This window comes from Panulirus ornatus, chromosome 2, assembly GCF_036320965.1.
Source record: "Panulirus ornatus isolate Po-2019 chromosome 2, ASM3632096v1, whole genome shotgun sequence".
NCBI lineage: Eukaryota > Metazoa > Arthropoda > Malacostraca > Decapoda > Palinuridae > Panulirus > Panulirus ornatus.
In genome coordinates this window covers 318,284-331,431 of record NC_092225.1, presented here as the reverse complement: position 1 = coordinate 331,431, position 13,148 = coordinate 318,284, and the positions used below count along the sequence as shown (strand labels likewise).

Genomic DNA, 13,148 nt, shown 5'->3' with positions numbered 1-13,148 from the left:
TGCCCTCCTTTCACCCTCCTGCATGTTCAGGCCCCAATCACACAAAATCTTTTTCACTCCATCTTTCCACCTCCAATTTGGTCTCCCTCTTCTCCTCGTTCCCTCCACCTCCGACACATATATCCTCTTGGTCAATCTTTCCTCACTCATTCTCTCCATGTGCCCAAACCACTTCAAAACACCCTCTTCTGCTCTCTCAACCACGCTCTTTTTATTTCCACACATCTCTCTTACCCTTACGTTACTCACTCGATCAAACCATCTCACACCACACACTGTCCTCAAACATCTCATTTCCAGCACATCCATCCTCCTGCGCACAACTCTATCCATAGCCCACGCCTCGCAACCATACAACATTGTTGGAACCACTATTCCTTCAAACATAATCATTTTTGCTTTCCGAGATAATGTTCTCGACTTCCACACATTCTTCAAGGCCCCCAGAATTTTCGCCCCCTCCCTCACCCTATGATCCACTTCCGCTTCCATGGTTCCATCCGCTGCCAGATCCACTCCCAGATATCTAAAACACTTCACTTCCTCCAGTTTTTCTCCATTCAAACTCACCTCCCAATTGACTTGACCCTCAACCCTACTGTACCTAATAACCTTGCTCTTATTCACATTTACTCTTAACTTTCTTCTTCCACACACTTTACCAAACTCAGTCACCAGCTTCTGCAGTTTCTCACATGAATCAGCCACCAGCGCTGTATCATCAGCGAACAACAACTGACTCACTTCCCAAGCTCTCTCATCCCCAACAGACTTCATACTTGCCCCTCTTTCCAAAACTCTTGCATTTACCTCCCTAACAACCCAATCCATAAACAAATTAAACAACCATGGAGACATCACACACCCCTGCCGCAAACCTACATTCACTGAGAACCAATCACTTTCCTCTCTTCCTACACGTACACATGCCTTACATCCTCGATAAAAACTTTTCACTGCTTCTAACAACTTTCCTCCCACACCATATATTCTTAATACCTTCCACAGATCATCTCTATCAACTCTATCATATGCCTTCTCCAGATCCATATATATATATATATTTTTTTTTTTCATACTATTTACCATTTCCCGCGTTAGCGAGGTAGCGTTAAGAACAGAGAACTGGGCCTTAGAGGGAATATCCTCACCTGACCGCCTTCTCTGTTCCGTCTTTTGGAAAATTAAAAAAAAAAAACAAGAGAGGGGAGGATTTCCAGCCACCCGCTCCCTCCCCTTTTAGTCGCCTTCTACGACACGCAGGGAATACGTGGGAAGTATTCTTTCTCCCCTATCCCCAGGGATATATACATATATATATATATATATATATATATATATATATATATATATATATATATATATATATATATACATATTTTTCTCTCTTGTGTCTCCCGTGATGATGTGATTGTTGCACGAGGGTGCACTTGCGAGCTTGTCGTGTTTCACTTTCCCCGTGGGGTCATGGGAATAAATATACATACATATGTATGGTAAAGTGTGTGAAAGAAGAAAGTTAAGAGTAAATGTGAATAAGAGCAAGGTAATTAGGTACAGTAGGAGTGAGGGTCAAGTCAATTGGGAGGTAAGTTTGAATGGAGAAAAAATGGAGGAAGTAAAGTGTTTTAGATATCTGTGAGTGGATCTGGCACCGGATGGAACCATGGAAGCGGAAGTGGATCATAGGGTGGGGGAGGGGGCGAAAATCCTGGGAGCCTTGAAGAATGTGTAGAAGTCGAGAACATTATCTCGGAAAGCAAAAATGGGTATGTTTGAAGGAATAGTGGTTCCAACAATGTTGTATGGTTGCGAGGCGTGGACTATGGATAGAGTTGTGCACAGGAGGATGGATATGCTAGAAATGAGATGTTTGAGGACAATGTGTGGTGTGAGGTGGTTTGATCGAGTAAGTAATGTAAGGGTAAGAGAGATGTGTGGAAATAAAAAGAGCGTGGTTGAGAGAGCAGAAGAGGGTGTTTTGAAATGGTTTGGGCACATGGAGAGAATGAGTGAGGAAAGATTGACCAAGAGGATATATGTGTCAGAGGTGGAGGGAACGAGGAGAAATGGGAGACCAAATTGGAGGTGGAAAGATGGAGTGAAAAAGATTTTGAGTGATCGGGGCCTGAACATGCAAGAGGGTGAAAGGCAGGGCAAGGAATAGAGTGAATTGGATTGATGTGGTATACCGGGGTTGACGTGCTGTCAGTGGATTGAATCAGGGCATGTGAAGCATCTGGGGTAATCCATGGAAAGCTGTGTGGGGCCTGGATGTGGAAAGGGAGCTGTGGTTTCGGGCATTATTGCATGACAGCTAGAGACTGAGTGTGAAAATATGAGGCCTTTGTTGTGTTTTCCTAGCGCTACCCACACATATGAGGGGGGAGGGGGATGGTATTCCATGTATGGCGAGGTGGCGATGGGAATGAATAAAGGCAGACAGTGTGAATTGTGTGCATGGGTATATATGTATGTGTCTGTGTGTGTGTATATATGTGTACATTGAGATGTATAGGTATGTATATTTGCATGTGTGGACGTGTGTGTATATACATGTGTATGGGGGTGGGTTGGGCCATTTCTTTCGTCTGTTTCCTTGCGCTACCTCGCAAACGCGTAAGACAGCGACAAAGCAAAATAAATAAATAAATACATATATATATATGGCAGGCAAGGCAGCAGGTTTGGATGGTATTGCAGTGGAACTTATTAAAAAAGGGGGTGACTGTATTGTTGACTGGTTGGTAAGGTTATTTAATGTATGTATGACTCATGGTGAGGTGCCTGAGGATTGGCGGAATGCTTGCATAGTGCCATTGTACAAAGGCAAAGGGGATAAGAGTGAGTGCTCAAATTACAGAGGTATAAGTTTGTTGAGTATTCCTGGTAAATTATATGGGAGGGTATTGATTGAGAGGGTGAAGGCATGTACAGAGCATCAGATTGGGGAAGAGCAGTGTGGTTTCAGAAGTGGTAGAGGATGTGTGGATCAGGTGTTTGCTTTGAAGAATGTATGTGAGAAATACTTAGAAAAGCAAATGGATTTGTATGTAGCATTTATGGATCTGGAGAAGGCATATGATAGAGTTGATAGAGATGCTCTGTGGAAGGTATTAAGAATATATGGTGTGGGAGGCAAGTTGTTAGAAGCAGTGAAAAGTTTTTATCGAGGATGTAAGGCATGTGTACGTGTAGGAAGAGAGGAAAGTGATTGGTTCTCAGTGAATGTAGGTTTGCGGCAGGGGTGTGTGATGTCTCCATGGTTGTTTAATTTGTTTATGGATGGGGTTGTTAGGGAGGTAAATGCAAGAGTCCTGGAAAGAGGGGCAAGTATGAAGTCTGTTGGGGATGAGAGAGCTTGGGAAGTGAGTCAGTTGTTGTTCGCTGATGATACAGCGCTGGTGGCGGATTCATGTGAGAAACTGCAGAAGCTGGTGACTGAGTTTGGTAAAGTGTGTGGAAGAAGAAAGTTAAGAGTAAATGTCAATAAGAGCAAGGTTATTAGGTACAGTAGGGTTGAGGGTCAAGTCAATTGGGAGGTGAGTTTGAATGGTGAGAGGCTGGAGGAAGTGAAGTGTTTTAGATATCTGGGAGTGGATCTGTCAGCGGATGGAACCATGGAAGCGGATGTGGATCATAGGGTGGGGGAGGGGGCGAAAATTTTGGGAGCCTTGAAAAATGTGTGGAAGTCGAGAACATTATCCCGGAAAGCAAAAATGGGTATGTTTGAAGGAATAGTAGTTCCAACAATGTTGTATGGTTGCGAGGCGTGGGCTATGGATAGAGTTGTGCGTAGGAGGATGGATGTGCTGGAAATGAGATGTTTGAGGACAATGTGTGGTGTGAGGTGGTTTGATCGAGTAAGTAACGTAAGGGTAAGAGAGATGTGTGGAAATAAAAAGAGCGTGGTGGAGAGAGCAGAAGAGGGTGTTTTGAAATGGTTTGGGCACATGGAGAGAATGAGTGAGGAAAGATTGACCAAGAGGATATATGTGTCGGAGGTGGAGGGAACGAGGAGAAGAGGGAGACCAAATTGGAGGTGGAAAGATGGAGTGAAAAGGATTTTGTGTGATCGGGGCCTGAACATGCAGGAGGGTGAAAGGAGGGCAAGAAATAGAGTGAATTGGAGCGATGTGGTATACAGGGGTTGACGTGCTGTCAGTGGATTGAATCAAGGCATGTGAAGCGTCTGGGGTAAACCATGGAAAGCTGTGTAGGTATGTATATTTGCGTGTGTGGACGTGTGTATGTACATGTGTATGGGGGGGGTTGGGCCATTTCTTTCGTCTGTTTCCTTGCGCTACCTCGCAAACGCGGGAGACAGCGACAAAGTATAAAAAAAAAAAAAAAAAATATATATGTGTGTGTGTGTGTGTGTGTATATATATATATATATATATATATATATATATATATATATATATATATATATATATATATATTTTTTTTTTTTGCCGCTGTCTCCCGCGTTTGCGATGTAGCGCAAGGAAACAGACGAAAGAAATGGCCCAACCCACCCCCATACACATGTATATACATACGTCCACACATGCAAAATATACATACCTACACAGCTTTCCATGGTTTACCCCAGACGCTTCACATGCCCCGCTTTAATCTACTGACAGCACGTCAACCCCGGTATACCATATCACTCTAATTCACTCTATTCCTTGCCCTCCTTTCACCCTCCTGCATGTTCAGGCCCCGATCACACAAAATCTTTTTCACTCCATCTTTCCACCTCCAATTTGGTCTCCCTCTTCTCCTCGTTCCCCCCACCTCCGACACATATATCCTCTTGGTCAATCTTTCCTCACTCATTCTCTCCATGTGCCCAAACCATTTCAAAACACCCTCTTCTGCTCTCTCAACCACGCTCTTTTTATTTCCACACATCTCTCTTACCCTTACGTTACTTACTCGATCAAACCACCTCACACCACACATTGTCCTCAAACATCTCATTTCCAGCACATCCATCCTCCTGCGCACAACTCTATCCATAGTCCACGTCTCGCAACCATACAACATTGTTGGAACCACTATTCCATCAAACATACTCATATTTGCTTTCCGAGATAATGTTCTTGACTTCCACACATTCTTCAAGGCTCCCAGAATTTTCGCCCCCTCACCCACCCTATGATCCACTTCCGCTTCCATGGTTCCATCCGCTGCAAGATCCACTCCCAGGTTTGTTGAATGTGTTTGATGATAGAGTGGCAGATATATGGTGTTTTGGTCGAGGTGGTGTGCAAAGTGAGAGGGTTAGGGAAAATGATTTGGTAAACAGAGAAGAGGTAGTAAAAGCTTTGCGGAAGATGAAAGCCAGCAAGGCAGCAGGTTTGGATGGTATTGCAGTGGAATTTATTAAAAAAGGGGGTGACTGTATTGTTGACTGGTTGGTAAAGTTATTTAATGTATGTATGACTCACGGTGAGGTGCCTGAGGATTGGCGGAATGCGTGCATAGTGCCATTGTACAAAGGCAAAGGGGATAAGAGTGAGTGCTCAAATTACAGAGGTATAAGTTTGTTGAGTATTCCTGGTAAATTATATGGGAGGGTATTGATTGAGAGGGTGAAGGCATGTACAGAGCATCAGATTGGGGAAGAGCAGTGTGGTTTCAGAAGTGGTAGAGGATGTGTGGATCAAGTGTTTGCTTTGAAGAATGTATGGGAGAAATACTTAGAAAAGCAAATGGATTTGTATGTAGCATTTATGGATCTGGAGAAGGCATATGATAGAGTTGATAGAGATGCTCTGTGGAAGGTATTAAGAATATATGGTGTGGGAGGCAAGTTGTTAGAAGCAGTGAAAAGTTTTTATCGAGGATGTAAGGCATGTGTACGTGTAGGAAGAGAGGAAAGTGATTGGTTCTCAGTGAATGTAGGTTTGCGGCAGGGGTGTGTGATGTCTCCATGGTTGTTTAATTTGTTTATGGATGGGGTTGTTAGGGAGGTGAATGCATGAGTTTTGGAAAGAGGGGCAAGTATGAAGTCTGTTGGGGATGAGAGAGCTTAGGAAGTGAGTCAGTTGTTGTTCGCTGATGATACAGCGCTGGTGGCTGATTCATGTGAGAAACTGCAGAAGCTGGTGACTGAGTTTGGTAAAGTGTGTGAAAGAAGAAAGTTAAGAGTAAATGTGAATAAGAGCAAGGTTATTAGGTACAGTAGGGTTGAGGGTCAAGTCAATTGGGAGGTAAGTTTGAATGGAGAAAAACTGGAGGAAGTAAAGTGTTTTAGATATCTGGGAGTGGATCTGGCAGCGGATGGAACCATGGAAGCGGAAGTGGATCATAGGGTGGGGGAGGGGGCGAAAATTCTGGGAGCCTTGAAGAATGTGTGGAAGTCGAGAACATTATCTCGGAAAGCAAAAATGGGTATGTTTGAAGGAATAGTGGTTCCAACAATGTTGTATGGTTGCGAGGCGTGGGCTATGGATAGAGTTGTGCGCAGGAGGATGGATGTGCTGGAAATGAGATGTTTGAGGACAATGTGTGGTGTGAGGTGGTTTGATCGAGTAAGTAACGTAAGGGTAAGAGAGATGTGTGGAAATAAAAAGAGCGTGGTTGAGAGAGCAGAAGAGGGTGTTTTGAAATGGTTTGGGCACGTGGAGAGAATGAGTGAGGAAAGATTGACCAAGAGGATATATGTGTCAGTGGTAGAGGGAACGCGGAGAAGAGGGAGACCAAATTGGAGGTGGAAAGATGGAGTGAAAAAGATTTTGTGTGATCGGGGCCTTAACATGCAGGAGGGTGAAAGGAGGGCAAGGAATACAGTGAATTGGAGCGATGTGGTATACCGGGGTTGACGTGCTGTCAGTGGATTGAATCGGGGCATGTGAAGCGTCTGGGGTAAACCATGGAAAGCTGTGTAGGTATGTATATTTGCATGTGTGGACGTATGTATATACATGTGTATGGGGGTGGGTTGGGCCATTTCTTTCGTCTGTTTCCTTGCGCTACCTCGCAAATGCGGGAGACAGCGACAAAGCAAAAAAAAAAAAAAAAAAAAAAGAAATCTCTCTTACCCTTCATTACTTACTCGATCAAAACACCTCACACCACACATTGTCCTCAAACATCTCATTTTCAGCACATCCACCCTCCTGCGCACAACTCTATCCATAGCCCACACCTCGCAACCATATAACATTGTTGGAATCACTATTCCTTCAAACATACCCATTTTTGCTTTTGGAGATAATGTTCTCGACTTCTAAACATTCTTCAAGGCTCCCAGGATTTTCGCCCCCTCCCCCAACCTATGATTCACTTCCGCTTCCATGGTTCCATTCGCTGCCAGATCCACTCACAGATATCTAAAACACTTTCCTTCCTCCAGTTTTTCTCCATTCAAACTTACCTCCCAATTGACTTGACCCTCAACCCTACTGTACCTAATAACCTTGCTCTTATTCACATTTACTCTTAACTTTCTTCTTTCACACACTTTACCAAACTCAGTCACCAGCTTCTGCAGTTTCTCACATGAATCAGCCACCAGCGCTGTATCATCAGCAAACAACAACTGACTCACTTCCCAAGCTCTCTCATCCACAACAGACTTCATACTTGCCCCTCTTTCCAAAACTCTTGCAATCACCTCCCTAACAACCCCATCCATAAACAAATTAAACAACCATGGAGACATCACACACCCCTGCCGCAAACCTACATTCACTGAGAACCAATCACTTTCCTCTCTTCCTACACGTACACATGCCTTACATCCTTGATAAAAACTTTTCACTGCTTCTAACAACTTGCCTTCCACACCATATATTCTTAATACCTTCCACAGAGCATCTCTATCAACTCTATTATATGCGTTCTCTAGATCCATAAATGCTACATACAAATCCATTTGCTTTTATAAGTATTTCTCACATACATTCTTTAAAGCAAACACCTGATCCACACATCCTCTACCACTTCTGAAACCACACTGCTCTTCCCAAATCTGATGCTCTGTACATGCCTTCACCGTCTCAATCAATACCTTCCCATATAATTTACCAGGAATACTCAACAAACTTATACCTCTGTAATTTGAGCACTCACTCTTATCCCCTTTGCCTTTGTACAATGGCACTATGCACGCATTCCGCCAATCCTCAGGCATCTCACCATGAGTCATACATACATTAAATAACCTTACCAACCAGTCAACAATACAGTCACCCCCTTTTTTAATAAATTCCACTGCAATACCATCCAAACCTGCTGCCTTGCCGGCTTTCATCTTCCGCAAAGCTTTTACTACCTCTTCTCTGTTTACCAAATCATTTTCCCTAACCCTCTCACTTTACACACCACCTCGACCAAAACACCCTATATCTGCCACTCTATCATCAAACACATTCAACAAACCTTCAAAATACTCACTCCATCTCCTTCTCACATCACCACTACTTGTTATCACCTCCCCATTAGCGCCCTTCACTGAAGTTCCCATTTGCTCCCTTGTCTTACGCACTTTATTTACCTCCTTCCAGAACATCTTTTTATTCTCCCTAAAATTTAATGTTACTCTCTCACCCCAACTCTCATTTGCCCTCTTTTTCACCTCTTGCACCTCATGCATGAAAACTGCTAACACACCTACTCAACTGCTCCTAAAACACTTACCTCTCTTGATCTTTGCATATGCATCAATAATCACCTGTCTCTCTCCATCCACTTTCAGTTTTACCCATATCAATCTAGAGTGTACTATCTTACACTCTATCACATACTCCCACAACTCCTGTTTCAGTAGTGCTACTCCTTCCTTTGCTCTTGTCCTCTCACCAACTTCTGATTTTACTCCCAAAAGATTCCTAAAGCACTCTTACCCTTTACCTTCGTTTCACTCAGAGCCAAAACATCCAGGTTCCTTTCCTAAAACATACTACCTATCTGTCTTTTCTTTTCATCTTGTTTACATCCACACACATTTAGACACCCCATCTCAGCCTATATATACATAATTATTTATTTATATTTATCTCTGGGGATAGGGGAGAAAGGATGCTTCCCATGAATTCCTCATGTGTCGTAGAAGGCGACTAAAGGGGACGGGCGCAGAGGGCTAGGAACCCTCCCCTCGTATTTTAACTTTTTAAAGGGGAAACAGAAGAAGGAGTCACATAGGGAGTGCTCATCCTCCTCAAAGGCTCAGATTGCGTTGTCTAAATGTGTGTGGATTTAACCAAGATGAGAAAAAAGGAGAGTTAGGTAGTATGTTTGAGGAAAGGAACCTGGATGTTTTGGCTCCAAGTGAAATGAAGCTCAAGGGTAAAGGGGAAGAGTGGTTTGGGAATATCTTGGGAGTAAAGTCAGGGGTTGGTGAGAGGACAAGAGCAAGGGAAGGAGTAGCACTACTCCTGAAACAGGAGTGGTGGGAGTATGTGATAGTGTGTAATAAAGTAAATTCTAGATTGATATGGGTAAAACTGAAAGTGGATGGAGAGAGATGGGTGATTATTGATGGATATGCACCTGGGTATGAGAAGAAACATCATGAGAGGCAAGTGGTTTGGGAGCAGCTGAGTGAGTGTGCTAGTAGTTTTGATGCACGAGACCGGGTTATAGTGATGGGTGATTTGAATGCAAAGGTGAGTAATGTGGCAGTTGAGGGAATAATTGATGTACATGGGGTGTTCAGTGTTTGCACACCACCTCGATCAAAACACCCAATACCTGCCACTCTATCATCAAACATATTCAACAAATCTTCAAAATACTCACTCAATCTCCTTCTCACATCACCACTAATTGTTATCACCTCCCCATTAGCCCCCTTCACTGAAGTTCCCATCTGTTCCCGTCCCATGCACTTTATTTACCTCCTTCCAAAACATCTACTTATTCTCCCTATAATTTAATGATACTCTCTCACCCCAACTCTCATTTGCCCTCTTTTTCACCTCTTGCACCCTTCTCTTGACATCCTGCCTCTTTATCTTATACATCCCCCAATCATTTGCATTATTTCCCTGCATAAATCGTCCAAATGCCTCTCTCTCTTCTCTTTCACTAATAATCTTACTTCTTCATCCCACCACTCACTACCCATTCTAATCTGCCCACCTCCCACGCTTCTCATGCCACAAGCATCTTCTGCACAAGTCATCACTGCTTCTCAAAATACATCCCATTCCTCCCCCACTCCCCTTTCCTCCTTTGTTCTCACCTTTTCCCATTCTGTACTCAGTCGCTCCTGGTACTTCCTCACACAGGTCTCCTTCCCAAGATCACTTAATCTCACCACCCTCTTTACCCCAACATTCTCTCTTCTTTTCTGAAAACATCTATAAATCTTCAGGTTCGCCTCCACTAGATAATGATCAGACATCCCTCCTGTTGCACCTCTCAGCACATTAACATCCAAAAGTCTCTTTCGCGTGGCTATCAATTAACACGTAATCCACTAATGCTCAATGGCCATCTCTCCTACTTACATACGTATACTTATGTATATCTCTCTTTTTAAACCAAGTATTCCCAATCACCAGTCCTTTTTCAGCACATAAGTCTACAAACTCTTCACCATTTCCATTTACAACCCTGAACACCCTATGTCCACCAATTATTCCCTCAACTGCCATATATATAATGCAGGAGACAGCAACAAGGTGAGAGAGTATCACTAAATTTTAGGGAGAAAAAAAAGATGTTCTGGAAGGAGTTAAATAAAGTGCGTAAGACAAGGGAGCAAATGGGAACTTCAGTGAAGGGCGCAAATGGGGAGGTGATAACAAGTAGTGGTGATGTGAGAAGGAGATGGAGTGAGTATTCTGAAGGTTTGTTGATGAATGTGTTTGATGATAGAGTGGCAGACATAGGGTGTGGTCGAGGTGGTGTGCAAAGTGAGAGGGTTAGGGAAAATGATTTGGTAAATAGAGAAGAGGGAGTAAAAGCTTTACGGAAGATGAAAGCCGGCAAAGCAACAGGTTTGGATGGCATTGCAGTGGAATTTATTAAAAAAGGGGGTGACTGTATTGTTGACTGGTTGGTAAGGTTATCTAATGTATGTATGATTCATGGTGAGGTGCCTGAGGATTGGCGGATTGCTTGCATAGTGCCTTTGTACAAAGGCAAAGGGGATAAGAGTGAGTGCTCAAATTACAGAGGTATAAGTTTGTTGAGTATTCCTGGTAAATTATATGGGAGGGTATTGATTGAGAGGGTGAAGGCATGTACAGAGCATCAGATTGGGGAAGAGCAGTGTGGTTTCAGAAGTGGTAGAGGATGTGTGGATCAGGTGTTTACTTTGAAGAATGTATGCGAGAAATACTTAGAAAAACAAATGGATTTGTATGTAGCATTTATGGATCTGGAGAAGGCATATGATAGAGTTGATAGAGATGCTCTGTGGAAGGTATTAAGAATGTATAGTGTGGGAGGCAAGTTGTTAGAAGCAGTGAAAAGTTTTTATCGAGGATGTAAGGCATGTGTACGTGTAGGAAGAGAGGAAAGTGATTGGTTCTCAGTGAATGTAGGTTTGTGGCAGGGGTGTGTGATGTCTCCATGGTTGTTTAATTTGTTTATGGATGGGGTTGTTAGGGAGGTGAATGCAAGAGTTTTGGAAAGAGGGGCAAGTATGAAGTCTGTTGTGGATGAGAGAGCTTGGGAAGTGAGTCAGTTGTTGTTTGCTGATGATACGGCGCTGGTGTCTGATTCATGTAAGAAACTGCAGAAGCTGGTGACTGAGTTTGGTAAAGTGTGTGAAAGAAGAAAGTTAAGAGTAAATGTGAATAAGAGCAAGGTTATTAGGTACAGTAGGGTTGAGGGTCAAGTCAATTGGGAGGTAAGTTTGAATGGAGAAAAGCTGGAGGATGTAAAGTGTTTTAGATATCTGGGAGTGGATCTGGCAGCGGATGGAACCATGGAAGTGGAAGTGAATCATAGGGTGGGGGAGGGGGCGAAAATTCTGGGTGCCTTGAAGAATGTTTGGAAGTCGAGAACATTATCTCGAAAAGCAAAAATGGGTATGTTTGAAGGAATAGTGGTTCCAACAATGTTGTATGGTTGCGAGGCGTGGGCTATGGATAGAGTTGTGCGCAGGAGGGTGGATGTGCTGGAAATGAGATGTTTGAGGACAATATGTGGTGTGAGGTGGTTTGATCAAGTAAGTAATGTAAGGGTGAGAGAGATGTGTGGAAATAAAAAGAGTGTGGTTGAGAGAGTAGAAGAGGGTGTTTTGAAATGGTTTGGTCACATGGAGAGAATGAGTGGGGAAAGATTGACCAAGAGGGTATATGTGTCAGAGGTGGAGGGAACGAGGAGAAGTGGGAGACCAAATTGGAGGTGGAAAGATGGAGTGAAAAAGATTTTGAGTGATCGGGGCCTGAACATGCAGGAGGGTGAAAGGCGTGCAAGGAATAGAGTGAATTGGAACGATGTGGTATACCGGGGTCGACTTGCTGTCAATGGATTGAACCAGGGCATATGAAGCATCTGGCGTAAACCATGCAAAGTGTGTGGGGCCTGGATGTGGAAAGGGAGCTGTGGTTTCAGTGCATTATTACATGACAGCTAGAGACTGAGTGTGAACGAATGGGGCCTTTGGTGTTTTTCCTAGTGCTACCTCGCACACATGAGGGGGAGGGGGTTTTTATTCCATGTGTGGCGAGGTGGCAATGGGAACAAACAAAGGCAGACAGTATGAATTATGTACATGTGTATATATGTATATGTCTGTGTGTGTATATATATGTGTACATTGAGATGTATAGGTATGTATATGGTGCGTGTGTGGACATGTATGTATATACATGTGTATGTGGGCGGGTTGGGCCATTCTTTCGTCTGTTTCCTTGCGCTACCTCGCTAACACGGGAGACAGCGACAAAGCAAAATAAATAAATAATAAATAAATATGTATTATTCATTTTATTTGCTTTGTCATTGTCTCCCGCGTTTGCGAGGTAGCGCAAGGAAACAGACGAAAGAAATGGCCCAACCCATCCCCAGACACATATATATATATATATATATATATATATATATATATATATACATACACGTCCACACACGCAAATATACATACCTATACATCTCAATGTACACATATATATACACACACAGACATATACATATATACACATGTACATAATTCATACTGTCTGCCTTTATTTATTCCCATCGCCACCTTG

The 13,148-nt window shown here is 43.2% G+C and overlaps 1 protein-coding gene across 1 annotated transcript in view; it reads right to left on the bottom strand.

Annotated features, from left to right (window-relative positions):
* Nucleotides 1-13,148, bottom strand: part of LOC139753306 (post-GPI attachment to proteins factor 2-like) — a 146,807-nt gene that overhangs the window by 68,287 nt on the left and 65,372 nt on the right. The window lies entirely within an intron of this gene.